Below are 16,101 nucleotides of genomic sequence, written 5' to 3' on the forward strand. Positions count from 1 at the left end.
AAAACACACATTTTAAATCTAGTCCTTAATTCTTTTAGTTAGTACTTTATAAAGACATGGAAAATTTTACTTAGAAACAAACAAAAATACCATCAATCTAGAATGAGAAAAATTAAGATTTAATTCTACAATTAACTTTAGTATAACTTCACACACAAGAAACCTAAATTGATATCCAATGAAGTTCTTACATATACTCCTAATTCTTTTTTCCAAAGGAATAAAATATAATATCTACAGCTTTGGTTAGATCATGATACCTGTTTTGCATTTTTTTCTGCTTTACTTGACTTTATTCCATTTTACAGTTTTATAGTGTTCTTGATTCTCTTCATCTGTTCTGACATTGATTATTTTCTTTGTATTTGGACATTTATTAAGAGTTACTAAAAACTAAACAATTAACATTTTAGTTTACGTGTGCTAATGTAAAATTATTCAATCCTTTTTAAATAATTGTCAAAATGATTCCTCCCAGTTATCTCTATGGCTGGGTCCGCAAAATAATAATGTTATTTAACCAAGCATATATATTTGTTTTCTCTTTCTCCTATTATGTTATTAAAATAACCATAGACGTGTCCAAAAGCAATAAAACAAAAACTACGATTAGAGCATAGGGTTTCATAGCAGATGAGAATTGAATGCTTTCCTGAAGAAGGAAAAACAGTGGAAACATTGTAAAATTAAACATGTCAAGTTAGTTAAAATTCCAAAGATGTGTGGGAGAGTTACAGCTGAGGAGATGGCTAATCTGACAGATGTAATAATTTTTTTGTTTTTGAGACAGAGTCTCTCTCTGTTGCTCAGACTAAAGCTCAGTGGTGCGATCATGACCCACTGCAACCTCTGCCTCATGGGTCAAGTGATTCTCCTGCCTCAGTCTCCCAAGTAGCTGGGATTACAGGCAGGTTCCACCATGCCTGGCTAATTTTTGTATTTTTAGTAGAGATGGGGTTTCACCATGTTGGCCAGGCAGGTCTTGAACTCCTGACCTTAAGTGATCCAACTGCCTTGGCCTTCCAATGTGCTGGGATTGCAGGCATGAGCCACCATGTCCAGTGATATGTGTAATCTTTTAGAGGCCCCAGGATCAAGGTCTACATAAATCAAATCCTTGACTGAAGAGAGATGGCTAAAGTCCAGAGAGAGTGAATTTGGGTTGCCAGGGCAGGGATGTGGTTGGTGGAAGCTGGTGAGAGAAAAAGGGTGTCTGGTACTAGGAAATAGAGTTCCTTTTCAATTTAACAGTCGGGGCCTCTTAGTCTAGTAGCCACCTTACCTCTTGACTATACAAAACCAAATCTTGCTAGTCAACCCACCTCACCTATGTACATAGAATTTGCATTCAGATTTCCTTCTCAGGGGAAAGAATGATTTACAAAACACCAACATCCATAGTAGATGGATAAACCTTCAAGAGCTACCAAAGCAAGTCCATGCAGTCCCTTAATATATTAACAAAACATCAAAGGTAGCTAGAAATAGGAGAAATAAACAAAATAAGCTAAGTAAAAAAAGATAAATTTTAAAAATGATGCTTAGGGATATATAATTAATTAAAGGCAGAAAAATCATAATTTTTTTTTTTAAATAGAAGACCTAGGTAACTTCTAGAATAAAACCAGGATAAATAGTACATGCATAAACCAATAATATAACTACATAAAATAGAAAAATCAACCAGAGAGCAAAAATAATTCTTCACAGTTCTTTGTTTAAAGAAATCTGATTTCTTAAATATTCAAGAATGCAATTTATTGAGCACTGTAAGATAAAAGTTAAGAAAAATCTGTAACTTAAAGCACAATTATTTGAAAAATAGATAAACTAAGAGAAAAAACCTTAAGACATAGAAGATCCAACCAGCCTAGAAATCATAGAGAGAACTACTAGAAAAACTATTGGAAAATAGTATACTAAAGGGAGAGTCACATTGAACTACTCTAGATCACCTTTTCATGTATTCTGAAAATTACCTAAACACAGAAGTTTTGCTTTCCTTTTTTTATCTCTCTCATGGTCTCTTAAGGCAACCCCTAAATTATTTTTTTCTCTGAATATTGTTTATCCTCCTTTTTGTTGTTGTTCTTTTACTTTTTTCTCAAAAAGCTGGTGATCTTTGATGATCTCAGTATTTTAAGACAAAGAACTGCACTATTTCCAATGATTGCTCTTTACAGTTTCCTTGGCTATTATGGACATTGTCTTTTGCCATTGTCTTTTGTGGGCAGTATTTTTCCCGGTCGTCTAGTTCTATGAGGGCAGCAACTACCTGGAAGATCCAGGTACATGGTTGAGGCATTTAAAAAAAACATAATGTGCATTAGGTACCTAGGAGATAAGAAATTTAAAAGGCTGAGGTTCCCTTTTTAAGTATTAACTAAAAGATGTCCCAAGGGAAATAAAATAATACTATTAATACAAAATATACGCATTTAGAGACAATTGCTTTCTATTGACTCTGTTGTTTCATTAAGATGTAATTTAGAATAACTTTTATGATAGGTGAGAATCTCAGTTTTTAATGACAGGATTTTCTATGGTGACAAGAGACAAGAAATGCTACATATTCTGGCAGATATAATTCTGATGCAAAGTTATTGTTAAAACCTGTTCAAGTATTCCGCAACGTTTATAAAGCAACTATTATATTCCAAGCACTTTCCTATATGTTTGGATTATATTGGTAAAGAAAATATCTCCATAATGGGAATATAGCAAAAAAGAAAAAAAATTGACAGAGGTGATAACAGGGAGGCATAAAAGTGACAAAATCTGTCTGTTAGGAACTGACACATTTTGTTATCTACTGTGCATATAGAAAATAAAGTCTAAATAAATTCCCTAAGGCCTAAAAGTTCCTTGTTTTTAATTCTGCATTAAATTTTTTTATGTTTCTAAAAACAGGTCTATATCTCTACTTACACGTTCAAAATTCCATTAATATAACCTCACAAGGATATTCTGCTGCTATTTTATCTTTTGCCCCATGCTTGGAAAGTGTCCTTTCAAGCACCTTTACCATTGTCATGTTTCACAGTTATACTCAGAGATCTACATCAATAGTTCTCTAATTTCCCAACCCAGCATAGACTCAGAATCATAGAATGACTGACATAAAGTCAGGGAAATAAAGACTTGACGTTTAAATATTCACATGCTACCAATACTATATTCTCATTTCCTTAATGAAAATCTAGCCAATTTTTTTTCCTTACATTATACAAAATGTAAGGGATAACTGGACGGACAGCCGCGAAAGGAATGAGGCCAATAGACCCAAGTTCAGGCAAGCTGATTTACTGTCAGTCCTCCAGGCTACCTCTTGACAAAAGCAGAGGAGGCAGCCCCACTTACAGGCTATAGCAAGGTTTTATAGGGTATAGAACTGGGTCTGTGTGAAGGAAAAAGAAAAGGGCTAGATGGGGAGGTGGTCCTTTGTACCAGGTGTCTGACCGCTTCCTGGAGATGTTTTTTTTGCCAGTTCTGTGGTGAAAGGTAGACGTCTTAACCTCATTCTGGGACAGCTGGCCTCCGGTCAAACAGCTACAGGCAGGTTTGGGTTAGGGGGTTTTACTTTATGAATTTTGGGGTTTAGGTCTATGGGAGGGGGAAACAGTTCAGTTGGGTGGACCCTAACATCTCAGCCTTTTAATAGATGATAGAGAAGGGGCATTGATTTCATCAGACTGCTTCAAGCTGAGAGGGGGCAGTGGCCAGGGGAAACTCTGGAAGGTGGGGTTGGCTTTGGTTTTGAAATTGTGGATACTCCTGGAGTAACATCATGTTCTGTATGGTTCTGAGGGCAAAGGTTCAGATATGATTCTGTAAAAACTGGGTGAAGAGGAATTTTAAGCAAGTCCTGAAGATTAGTAGAAGAAAAAGGATTATAGCGGGTGCAAGGTGAGGGAGTAGCCAGGGGCCCAGGTGCTGAGAGACCATGAGGGCCAAGAAGGCCAGGAAGAGGAGCTGCTTTCCCTGATCTTTTGGGCTCGATCTTTGACTTTTTTTTTTTTTTTTTAACTTCATCTTGAACTAAGCCTGACTGGTTAAAATAAAAGTAGCATTCTTTGTCTAGGAAAATGCAGAGTCCTCCTTTGTCAGCGGTCAGTAGTTTGAGACCTCTGCGATTTTGTAAGACGACTGCTGCTTGGGATTCTAGCTGAGCTTGTAAGGTGGATATAGAAGTTGCAAGGTTGTCTATACCATCTGAAAGGTCTTTTGATGTGGTTTTATGGTAATAAGAGGAGGTTGGGATTCCTGTTACTCCTCTGCCTGTGGCCACTGTGATGCCTAGGTCTACGAGTAGTGACATAAGCTGTATGCCCAGTGCCTGCAGTGTGGCATTTGAGTATTTAGGGTTTGGAGGGGTAGGTTTTCTCTGGAGCTATGTCTGTTTTAGGGCTGAGGAAGACCACTGTACAGGTGCCTGTGCAGTTGGTGGGTAGACAGAGGTAGGTGTAGGTGCCACATAGAAAGAATATACCTTGGCTAGGGAGGCAGAATTGGAAATGTGTGGCAAAAATGGGGTGTAAAATGTTGTTCTCCGTGCACCAGGTGTGGAGGGAGGAGGCTAGAGCCACTCTGGTTAGGGGTTGAAGGGGGTGTGTTGAGGTGAGCTGGCTAGCTCCTACTGTTGAGTTTTCTAGGTGTAGAAAGAAGCGTTTTGTGTCAATAAGTAGTTTGTTTGAGGGTGTGTTAGGCAGTGAGATTTCCATGCATTCGGAAGTGGGGATGGCATTTAGTCAAGTGCTCCACCCTGTGATTTGTATTCAGGGCCTCTCTCCGTTCTTGCAGAATCCAGATGTTTTTCCCATGACTTGGGTCTGACGGGGGTTGGAGATTTTGAGAATTTGTGTGGAGTTTGTTACTGTTACTGTTTGGATGCCTGTCGGGGGAATGCGTGTTAGAGTACAGTGCATAAGTTAGAAGAGAGGATGTCTAGGGGGACTCCTGAGAAAAGTTCACATTTTATGCATAGGAATACTTGTTGGCTGAGTACTGAGTCTGAGGTAAGTGCTCCTAAGATAACCATGTATTCTGAATTGTGTGTGGTAAGATTGAGTTTGTAACTTTTGAGTGCATTTACTCCTCCAAAACTTTGGTAGAGGCGGTGGAGAGTTATATTGGTGAGAATCCAGTCTTTGAGGGGAACTGGGAAGGTGTCCTTTGATATGGTTTCTGAGGGGTGTACCAGCAGGCCTTGGCCAGGGAGGGGCTAGTTTGATTGAGTATCGTATGTGACTGTTGAATGGTGTGCTGGAGGCAGAGCGGTAGTGAGAAGGAGGAGGGAAGAAGGAATAAACAGAGAGCAAGTGTAAAGATAAAGAATTCGGCTTCATCTGGAGTGAATTCCTGTAAATCCCCTTGAGATGTAAGATCAGTGGTCCAATCAAGGAATGACGTGAAGGTGGAATGTTCTGGGTAGGACCACGATTTTTTTCTGTGATGCAGTGAAGGAAGAGGATGAAACGGCGGATGGGCAAAGACAAGACATTTAGGGGGGCAACTACCTGTTGGTGGCTATTAAACCTGCTATAAGGAGGATTAGGAGGCTTATGGATATTGAAACTTTTTGTCTGAAATTCCACCCTGGAGGTGAGGTAGCATATAGTTCTATGGCAAAGAGTAGAGCAAGTAGGATGATTCCTGCAAGGGCAGCGTAATAGATGATTTTCATTAATATGGGTTTGGATACTTAATGGTAAGGGGTGATAACTTATCTGTGATGGTACATGGGGGAAGAGTGGGGTCTTCTGGGATGGGCTTTAGGCGGAGTCGAATTGGTCCTAGAGAAGTGCTGGAGCATTTGCAGGGAACAGTTGGTTGGTTAGTCAGTGGTGGGTCAGCTGCAGGGGCCTTTTGTAACCTGGAAAAATGGCACCAAGAGTTGTGTCCTGAAAGTTTGGTTGCAGTGGAGGTAGTGAGAAGGATTTGGAAAGGGCCTTTCCACTTTGGTTTGAGACTCACTGGAGTAAGGGTTTTTAGGAAGACATATTCTCCTGGGAGGAGTGTCTGGTCGGTGGGGCCTTGGTGGGGTTTTGGGAGGCCCTGGTCAGCTTGCTCATGGAAGCGATGATGGATGATGGAGAATTTGGGGAGGTATCCTAATTGAGAGTCACGAGGGGGTCTGTTTTGTAAGAGGAAAGGGTGTCCATACATTAACTTGAATGGACTGAGGAAAGAGGAGGCCTTTGGACTTACTCTGATACTAGCCTGTGCTGTGGGTAAAAGGGAAGTCCAAGGTTTTTTTTATCTCAAGTGTGAGTTTGTTTAACTGAGTTTTGAGAATTCCATTTGCGCTTTCGACTTTTCTGGATGACTGGGGCCGGTATGGGATATAGAGGCACTACTGAAAGCCAAGGGATTGAGAGATTTGTTCTGTGATTTGAGAGATGAAGATAGGGTCATTATCTGATTGTATGGAGTGAGGAAGATCAAATCTAGGGATGATTTCTGTTATGAGAATTTGAGGGACTTTGCAGCTTTTTCTGAAGGGGTAGGAAATGCTTCTACCCAACCTGAAAAAGTGTCTATGAGGGTAAGAAGATAATTAGTTTTTTTGACAGGAGGCATGTGGGTGAAGTGTACTTGCCAGTCCTCCCCTGGGAGTGTTCCTCTGAGATTATGTGTAAGGATGAGGAGAGGGTGGAGGGCCCCTTGGGAGGAAGTAATAGAGCATAAATGACAGTTTGAGGTTATGTCCTTTAGTGAAGTGAATAGATGGGGGGAAGAGAAATAAGGGTGAAGGAGTAGGTACACGGGGCATGCACCAATATGGAAGGATTGGTGAAAGATGCTAGAATTTCCTAGGTTTGCTCTTGGGGAAGAAAGAGCTTTTGATTTTTGATTATCCAGTCCCCTTGAAGGGAGGCTCTTTGCTGTAGTAGCGAAGCCTTTCCGGTGGGAGGGTATGTGGATCAGACTGCTGGGGTGACAAGGAGGATGGGGGCAGGGATAGAAGAAAGGGATGCTTGTTTTGCTGCCCCATCAGCCTTTATATTTCCTCTTGAGATTTTATCTGATCCTGTTTGATGTCTTCCACAGTGTATGACTCCTGCTTCAGTTGGGAGGTGTGTGGCCTGAATGGGTTGGTAAATAAGGGGGCCGTTAGTAATAGAGGTTCCCTTGGCAGTAAGGAATCCTCTCTCTTGCCAGATGGCAGCATGGGAATGAAGAAGGTGATAGAAATTCTTGGAGTCTGTGTATATGTTGACCCGTTTGTTTTTGGAGCGCTCTGGTGAGAGCTATGAGTTCTGCCTTCTGGGAGGAGGTTCCTGGGGGTAGGGGTTTAACCTCAATTACATGGTTTAAGGTAACTACTGCATACCCAGCAATTTCGGGAGACCCCGGGGCTCCAGAAGAGGAGCCATCTATGAATAGTTGGTCATCTTGGTTACTGAGAGGCTCAGAGGAGATGTTAGGGAAGTGTGGCTGAAGGTAATCCAGAACGTCAGTGCAAGAATGAGTAGAAGGGGAAGAGGATATGGGGAGTAGGGATGCCGGGTTGAGGGGGGCACTTTTGGTAAGGCTGAATTCAGGATTTTCTATAAAGAGGGGTGACGGAATTCTGGAAGGAGTGAGCTTAGCACCCAGGAAGAGAGGAGATTCTTTAAGTTGTGAGGGCTGTGGACGGTGGTGGTTTGGCCAAATGTTAGTTTTTTGCTTTCCAGAGCTAAAACAGCTACTGCTGCTAATGCTCTAAGACAGGTCATGCTTTAACACTGTTGTCTAATTGTTTAGAGAGGTATGCCACAGGGGCAAAGGAAGGAAAGTTTCCTTTTTGTTACCCTAAGACCTTGAGAGCTATTCCTCGATTTTTCGGCAGTATAGAGAACGAAGGGTTGGTAGATGTCAGCTAAGGACAGGGCAGGTTCATTGATGAGAGTGGTTTGGAGTTTACGGAAACTGGGAAGTATGTTATGTGTGGGGTTTAGGGGTTCATTGAGGGGACTTTTGGCTGCTTCATAGAGGGCCCGACCCAGGAGGACAAAGTTGGGATTCCATATTCTAAAGAAACTTGCCAGTCCTAAGAAAGAGAGAATTTCATTTTTTAAGAAAGGAGGAAGCAAGCTGTTTATTAAGGTCACTTGTGCTGAGGTCATGGCTTGGGTCCCAAGGGAGAGTTGGACTCCTAAGTATGTTACTGTTGGGGCAGACAGTTGGGCTTTGGAGAGGGAGACTCTACATCCTTTGCTAGCAAGAAAGTTTAGAAGGGTGTGGGTGTCAGTTTGGGAGTCCTCTAGGGAGGGGCTGCAAAGAAGGAGATCATCAGTGTATTGGAGGAGGCAGCTGGGGGAAAGGTTTAAGAGTGAGGTCTTGGGCTAGAGCTTGTCCAAAGAAGTGAGGGCTGTCTCTGAAACCTTGAGGGAGGACAGTCCATATGAGTTATTGTGACCAAAGTGTGTCAGGCTCAGTCCAGGTGAAGGCTAAGAGGTCTTGGGAATTAGGGTGAAAGGGAATGGTAAAGAAAGCATCCTTTAGGTGCATTGCTGTATAGTGGGTGGTGTTGGAGGGGATGAGGGAGAGAACTGTATAGAGGCTAGGGACCACAGGGTGAATAGGGAGGGCAGTATGACTGATAGCTTGGAGGTCCCGAATGAGTCAATATGAGCCATCAGATTTTCTAACAGGGAGGATGAGGGTGTTATATGAAGAATGTGTTGATCTAAGAAGGCCGCATGAGTAGAGCTTGTTTATAATAGGTTGGAGGCCCTTTGGGTGGGTTAGGGAGATGGGGTATTGGGGAACGTTAGGAGATTTGGAGGGGTCCATTAACTGGATTTTGATGGGGTTATGGTGTGCAGCTACGGAAGGGGTGGTGGTATCCCACACCACTGGGTTAACGAGAGAAGAGGGAAGCAGGTACTGGGGAGAAGGGTCAGGGGCTAGACTAGCAGAGAGGAGCAGAAGGGACTCTGGTTGAGAGAGGCAGGAAAAAGTGACGGAAGCTTTGAATTTAACTAAAAGGTCTCGGCCTAGAATGAGAGAGGGACAACGAGGCATGATAAGGAAGGAGTGTGAAAAAAATAGTACTAAACAAGGAACAAGTAAGGGACTCAGTGGTAAGCGGATGTGAGATGAATCAATCAACCCCCACAACAGAGACCTGGGAGGGATGAGTTGGTCCTGAAAATTCAGGCAAAGCTGAGTAGGTGGCTTCAGTATCAATCAAAAAAAAAAAAAAAAAAAAAAAGATAGGCTTACCTGTTACTAGCAGAGTTCCCTGGGCTCTGATGTACTGATGGCAGATAAGGCCAGGAGCCCTGGGCTCTGTCAGCCTTCAGTGGCCAGGCCAAGGAGCTGTAGGAGGGTTAGCAACCTTCCACTCTCTGCCTTGCCAGGGCTTTGAGGAGTTGGTCTGTTAGCCTGGTTGTTAAGAGGACAATTAGACGTCCAGTGGCTGGTCTGTTGGCAGGCTGGGCAAGGAGTTTTTGGTGTCCTTGGGTTAGGACATGCCCTTGCCCAGTGACCTTATTTTCCGAACTTAAAACAAGGCCAGGGGTGGGGGGCTTCTGCAATTGGTTGTTTGTGACCTTGGGTACTATGGCTAGGCTGACAGATAGCTGATCTCAGAAGCTGGTATTTAGTATGATCTCTTTGGTCCTTGTCTAATTTAATCTGCTCATCCCTATTATTGAAGACTTTGAAAACCAGGTTAAGGAGGTTTTGTAGTGGGGTTTGAGGGACATCTTCAGCCTTTTTAAGTTTGCACCGTATCTTAGGAGCAGACTGAGACATGAAATGGGTATTAAGAACAATAGTTCCTTCCCGGGAGGTGGGGTCAATGTGGATATATTTTTGGAGGGTTTCTGTAAAGTGGGAAAGAAATTTGGCAGGGTTTTCATTGGCTCTTTGGGAGATTTCTTTGAGCTTTTCAAAATTTATGACCTTATGGGCTGCTTTGTTAAGACCTGCAATGAGGCAAGTAATCATATGGTTACGAGATGCCTGGCCAATATCTGTGGGTTAATACTCCCAGGGGCGTTCCTCCCGGGGAACTGCAGCAGCCCCTACAGGCTTAGTAGGGTCTTGCCTATGAAGATCGTAGGCATGTGCCTGTGCTGCAAGCCACACTCTTGCCTTCTCTTCTGGAAGGAGGGTAGAAGAGAGGATAATGTAGAGATCATGACAAGTGAGTTCATAAGATTGGGTAAGGTATTTAAATTCTTATTTAAGTGTTGGGATCAGAGGAAAAGGACCTAAGACATTTTTCAATTTGGGAGAGGTCAGAGTGGGAGAAGGGAAGGTGGATGCGAATGATGCCTTCGGCTCCGGCCACCTCTTGGAGGGAAAGTTTGGTGGCTGGTTGTTGGGGATGCTGAGTTAGAGAGAGTGTATGAGGTGGAGATGGGGATGAATCAGAGTCAGAAGCTGGGTGGTTGGGCGGGGGCGGGGAAGAGGGAGGGCAGGAGCAGAAGCATTGGGCAGAGGGTCATGATGATCAGGCAGAGGATTATTATGTTGACAGGGTGGAGGGAAGTCAGCAGGGTCAAAGGAGAAGGAATAGTTAGAAGGAAGGGGAGCTGAGAATGAGTCAGGCTTGGAGCCGGCGAAGAGGATTTGGAAAGCAGAACAGGACTGACAAAGGGAGGGGCAGCTACAGAGGGCAAAGAAAGCCTGAACATAAGGGATTTCAGACTATTTTTCTTTGTGATGGCAAAAGTTGTCTAGGTCCCTGAGGATGTTAAAATCGAATGTGCCATTTTCAGGCCATTGGGTGTCATTGTCCAATTTATACTGAGGCTAGGCTGTGTTACAATAAAAGATGAGCCTTTTTGGCAGAATTTTGGAATGGAGGCCAAGGGCATTAAGGTTGCAGAGGAGACATCCGAGAGGGGACGTCTTTGAGGGAGTGGACTGAGAGGCTCCCATGGTAGAATGAGTGAGGGAGGGGTGGTGATGGGAGACTTGACCGGAGACTAGAACGATGGGAGAAGGCATTCCCTGTCCCACAGTTCAAGTCGGAGAGGCGCGATAATCCCCAGTTCAGGCATCCCTTCAAAGAAGATACTGAGGGCCTGGAGTCTGGGAGGAAGAAACTCTTGGCCCAGTGCTGGGTCTTTCAGTAGGGAAGGAGTGGACAAGGGTTCTGGACAGATGGCAGAACTCTCCTTTACTCACCCCTGAGATGGCCCTGGTGTTGGATGTGTCTGCCAGCAATGGAAAGGAATAGGAAATCCTCTGCCTCTCCTGATGGTTCTGGAAGGGGGAGTTCAGCTGGGGGAAGTGGGGAGGGAAGGAGAGAGGGAGAAAGGGAGGTCAAATTCTACCACCTTCCCGGGTTTCTGCACCAAGATGTGAGGGATAATTGGAAGGACAGCCGAGAAAGGAATGAGGCCAATAGACCCAAGTTCAGGCAAGCTGATTTATTGTCAGTCCTCCAGGCTACCTCTTGACAAAAGCAGAGGAGGTAGCCCTGCTTACAGGCTATAGCAAGGTTTTATAGGACTTGGAACTGGGTCAGGGTGAAGGAAAAAGAAGAGGTGGGGGAGTCCTTTGTACCAGGTGTCTGACCGCTTCCTGGAGATATTTTTCTTGCCAGTTCTGTGGTGCAAGGTAGATGTCTTAACCGCATCCTGGGACAGCTGGCATCCGGTCAAACAGTTACAGGCAAGTTTGGGGTAGGGGGTTTTACTTTTTGGCCTTTGGAATTAGGTTTATGGGATGGGGAAACAGTCCAGTTGGGTGGACCCTAACACAAAGTAAACCACACCTGGTTCAATTTATTTCTTAAGAAAGCAAATCCCCTTCCTTGGTCCCTCTTCATATTATTCATATGGAAGAGAGTTCCCAAACTATTCCTTGCTAAATATTGTGATTATGTCACTCTCATCTGGTTTTCCTTTATTCATCAATAAAATCAAAATAATTATTTCTCATGTCCAGTGACAATTATGACTCTACTCTGAATTTGATTTTATTTATAAATATCTTTTCCCTAATATTTCTACTTTTCCTTCTAAAATACTATTCATTTCCTTTATAACATTAGAAAGTAAGTAATGCAACTAAATATATACTATTAAAACTGAGACTGACTCAAGTGCCAGACAAAATAATTATCTTTCTAAGATGTGGGAGAGAAAAAGTAATACCTTTTCCTCACTCATTGCAAGGGTGGTTGTTGGCACTCCTATAACAAAAGAAGTAATAACAAAGGAAAGACATAACAAATTTATTTGAACAAAGATTTACATGACATAGAAGATTTTTAAAACAAAAACTCAAAGACCAGGGAAAGTTGTTTTTTTATGCTAAGCCTGAAAAAAGAAGTGGATAGTTGTGGAGAGAAACATGATTGAACACAAAAAGTATAACCTAATAGTAATGAGATGGGAGGAAATTAATAAGGCTTGTTTATTCATATTCTTCTTGGCCTCCAGGCATTGGGCAGTACTTTTTGGAATGAGGGTCTTCTGATCTACTTTTATGTGACGGAGGCAAAATAATTTTTTTGTAGCCATGCTTCAGACTAGAAGAAAGGTGGAAGAAGGTCACAGTGATCTTTTTGCCTCTGCATTTTTCTCAGTTGCCAACATGCCCTAATTTTAGGTAGCAAAAAAGGCATGACACTGAAGAACTAACTACGTTTTGAAACAAATCCAGAAAAAGGTAAATAAAATTATTTAAACTGATAGAATGTAGCATTTTTGTTCTAAACTAACGAAAGATGAGATTAAATATAATCGACATGTTTTTGGAACTTAACAGAAGTATTTCTATGTTTGCAACTGATGAAAAAGATCTTTTTTTCAATAATTAGGAAGTTTACATGGCAAAAAAATAATGAAATGTAGTATTAAATGTAGTAGAGTCAGTCTATGTGTGTGTATCTGTGCATGTGTTTATATATTTATCCACACAAATATTTTAAAGAATATATTGCATAAATATCACATTAAGAAAAAAATATGTCTTTTATATATTTAATTAGATATAAAGGGAGTTAGATACAATATGCTCAGTCAGTTCATTTTTTGTCATTTTGTTGTTCTTATGATATGTGACTTTCAGAAATAAGAACTAGTAAATATTCTAGAATGAAAATTTGCTTTTTTGAAAGAAATGATATGGTCTTAGATATTTGGCTTATGATACAAATTACAAACTGATTATTTAAACACAGAGTGTTCTGAAATAAATTTGTTGATTTATATTATCTAGTAATGACATTTTAATACATATGATCAATTTTATCATTTTCATAATTAACCCCTAACTAGGCACATGCAAAACATAATTCAAATTGTTAATTATAAAGGTCAACTTACTTTATAAATTTTATTTCAAATTTTCTTGCAAAATAAAAAATATAAACACTTGCATCCACCAGGCATGCACCTTGGACTATATAGAACATTTAAGATATAATTATTTACAAAATAGTATCGTTTTCTATTACTAGATTGAGAGACATATCAGAAATTTGGATTAAAAAGTAAAATATAGCACTCCTTTACTTAAACCTGACCACAGATACCAGAATGTTAAAAACAAAACAAAACAAACAAACAAAAAAACGGTAGATGGGAGAGTAAGATATAAATATAATTAGCTATCTAGGCTGTCTCTATAATTATGTAATTTCATGCAACTTAATTTTCTTCACAATTCTAACATTTTATTAAAACTTGCCTTGGTCTATTTACATCAGTTATTTAATGTACTTTTTAAAACAGCGTTTACTGAATCTCTGTTTCTTAAAATTAAGACACCAAACAAATAAACTCCCAAACAGTTCAACTGTTGGACTGTTTTATGAAGATAGCCACAATTACTAGACTTTTAATGATAATAAGATGGCATTGTCAGTCACTGGACTTCTTAGGTTTGGCAATAAAAGGCTGTACGGGCCAAGGGCAAACTTTATCCTTCACCCTCTCAAGTTTCACTGAAAAGTAAGCGACAAAAGATAGATTCATGCAATAAAGTGATACAAATTTATTGATGTGTACAAGAGAATCACAAAGTGATTACCACACCACACAATAGGGAACAGATGGCTATATACCCTTCTCTTAGGGAAAGGGAAATATAAAGTGTGGATGATTTTAGGGGATAGTAAATAATTTTTAGAGGGAGTCAAAGGGCTTGAAGAACATACAGTCACCTGGGACAAAGTCTGCTGGGTTGGCAGAACACTGGTTTGTCAGTAAAGTCTCTTCAGGTGTGTTGATAGACTTCAGTCTTCCTGCAATATGAATTCAGCACAGAGAAGGGACCAGAGATACTTATTTTCTTTTTTGTTCTATCTAGACTTTAACAGATAAGGTAACTTCCAAGAACAACTTCATCCTGTTCTTTGGAAGAGGCAGGATTGAGAGACAGGAAGCGTAGGCTCAGATCAGAGAGATGTTGAGGCTTCTTCAGTTTAGCACATCAAAGTGTCATATTTTGGTGTATTGGTTTCTGAGCTCCAACGAGGCCATGAAGACAGAAACATGATTCATACAATATTCCTGATTTTTAGATCACAAAGACTAGTGAGAAAGATTTATATGCTCCCAAATATTTCAAGTTAAAGTGTAAATAGAAATGTATAAAATATACTATAAACACACACAACTTCAACTAATTATGAATTCAAGGAACAGAGAAGAATGGTAGAGTCAAGATAAATTTCATTGAGCACATAACATTAGAGCTTAATTTAAAAAAATAAATCTTTTTGTGGATTAGGGAAGTAGAGAAAGGGGGTCCATGAAAAGAATTAATGTGAATACAAATGCACATTGTTTGTTTGTTTTCTGATAAACTTATTTATTTCTTTTTTTATTATTGTTTGAGGTATAATGCCATGAAAAGAAATGCTGAGCATTCTAGGATTCTACTTTAAGTTGGAAACCATAAATATATACGCCTCCAATTTTCTTGGCAATATGATTTTTTTGAGCAACACAAAGCTGCCAAGTGCAGAGTCTAGAATGGGAAAATTTAAGTTCAATGAACATTATTTTCAGGCATGAACAACATTTGGGCAGGTACAATTTTTAGTAACTTAAAATTAAGACACCAAACAAACTCCCAAACAGTTCAACTGTTGGACTGTTTTATGAAGATAGCCACAATTACTAGACTTTTAATGATAATAAGATGCATATTTCAAATCACCTCTCCATGCGAACTGTTCTTACACTGCAGAAAACATAATTATGAAATTTTAAAAAATACATTTTTTTTTCTCTGAAACTGAAACAAATACAATTCTGATATGGTAACGAGAAAAATGTAGTTCAGACAATGATTACTCACTACTGTTGTTATATTGAAGTTCTTTCCACACCGTGGAGACAGGCAGCTTCTTCATGCACTCAGATAATTTGCTTTTATCTTCCTTTGCTACCTCAGGTCAATAGTCCATTAATATTTTATAGTCTCTCTTCTACCACAGTACTTCCACTTATGGTGTGATAGCATTCTTTAAAGGAGCTCCAGTATCTTTTTCATCAGTTCATATCATTTCCATGCTTCTGTGGAATAATTGGTGAGAGGTTTGAATATTCAAATTTTCATTAACAGCGTTTCATAATGTATAAGCTACATAGGCATTTCCTAATTGGTCCATTCTTAACCATTGAAAACAAATGTTCTATTCTGAAGCATTGCAAACATAACAATCACCTGTGATATTTTCACTTAAAAAAAAAATGGTATTTTTCCCCTCCCCTCAAAAGTGTCATCAAGTAATTTGTGGCAGGATCAGATATGTATATTTTATCAAGCACTGTAGGTGATCCTGATTCAGGTAGTATAGGGATAACAATTTGAGAAACATTGTCAAAAGATATATTGTGCTGAATATTATTTTGGCATTTAGATGGTCTTTTAGAAATATTCATTGTTTAATCTTTCTTCACAGTGCAAAGCTCTGTGGCATGTTAAATAATTTCCTAGCAGCAGTTTGAGGAACTTTACTGGTAGTAATGAAGACTAACATTTAATTTGTACTTACTTCCTGGCTTATAGATAGAAAAAGAAGTTTACTTATAAGTTTAGAAAGGTGTCTCTCTCTCCTTTCTTCTTTCCCTCTATCGTTTCAGAGGGGTTCTGCCCCACTCTAGGAGGAAGGAATGCCACATAGAGAAGCCAAGAAGA

The sequence above is a fragment of the Macaca fascicularis genome, chromosome 2 (assembly GCF_037993035.2).
Source record: "Macaca fascicularis isolate 582-1 chromosome 2, T2T-MFA8v1.1".
NCBI classification, from domain to species: domain Eukaryota; kingdom Metazoa; phylum Chordata; class Mammalia; order Primates; family Cercopithecidae; genus Macaca; species Macaca fascicularis.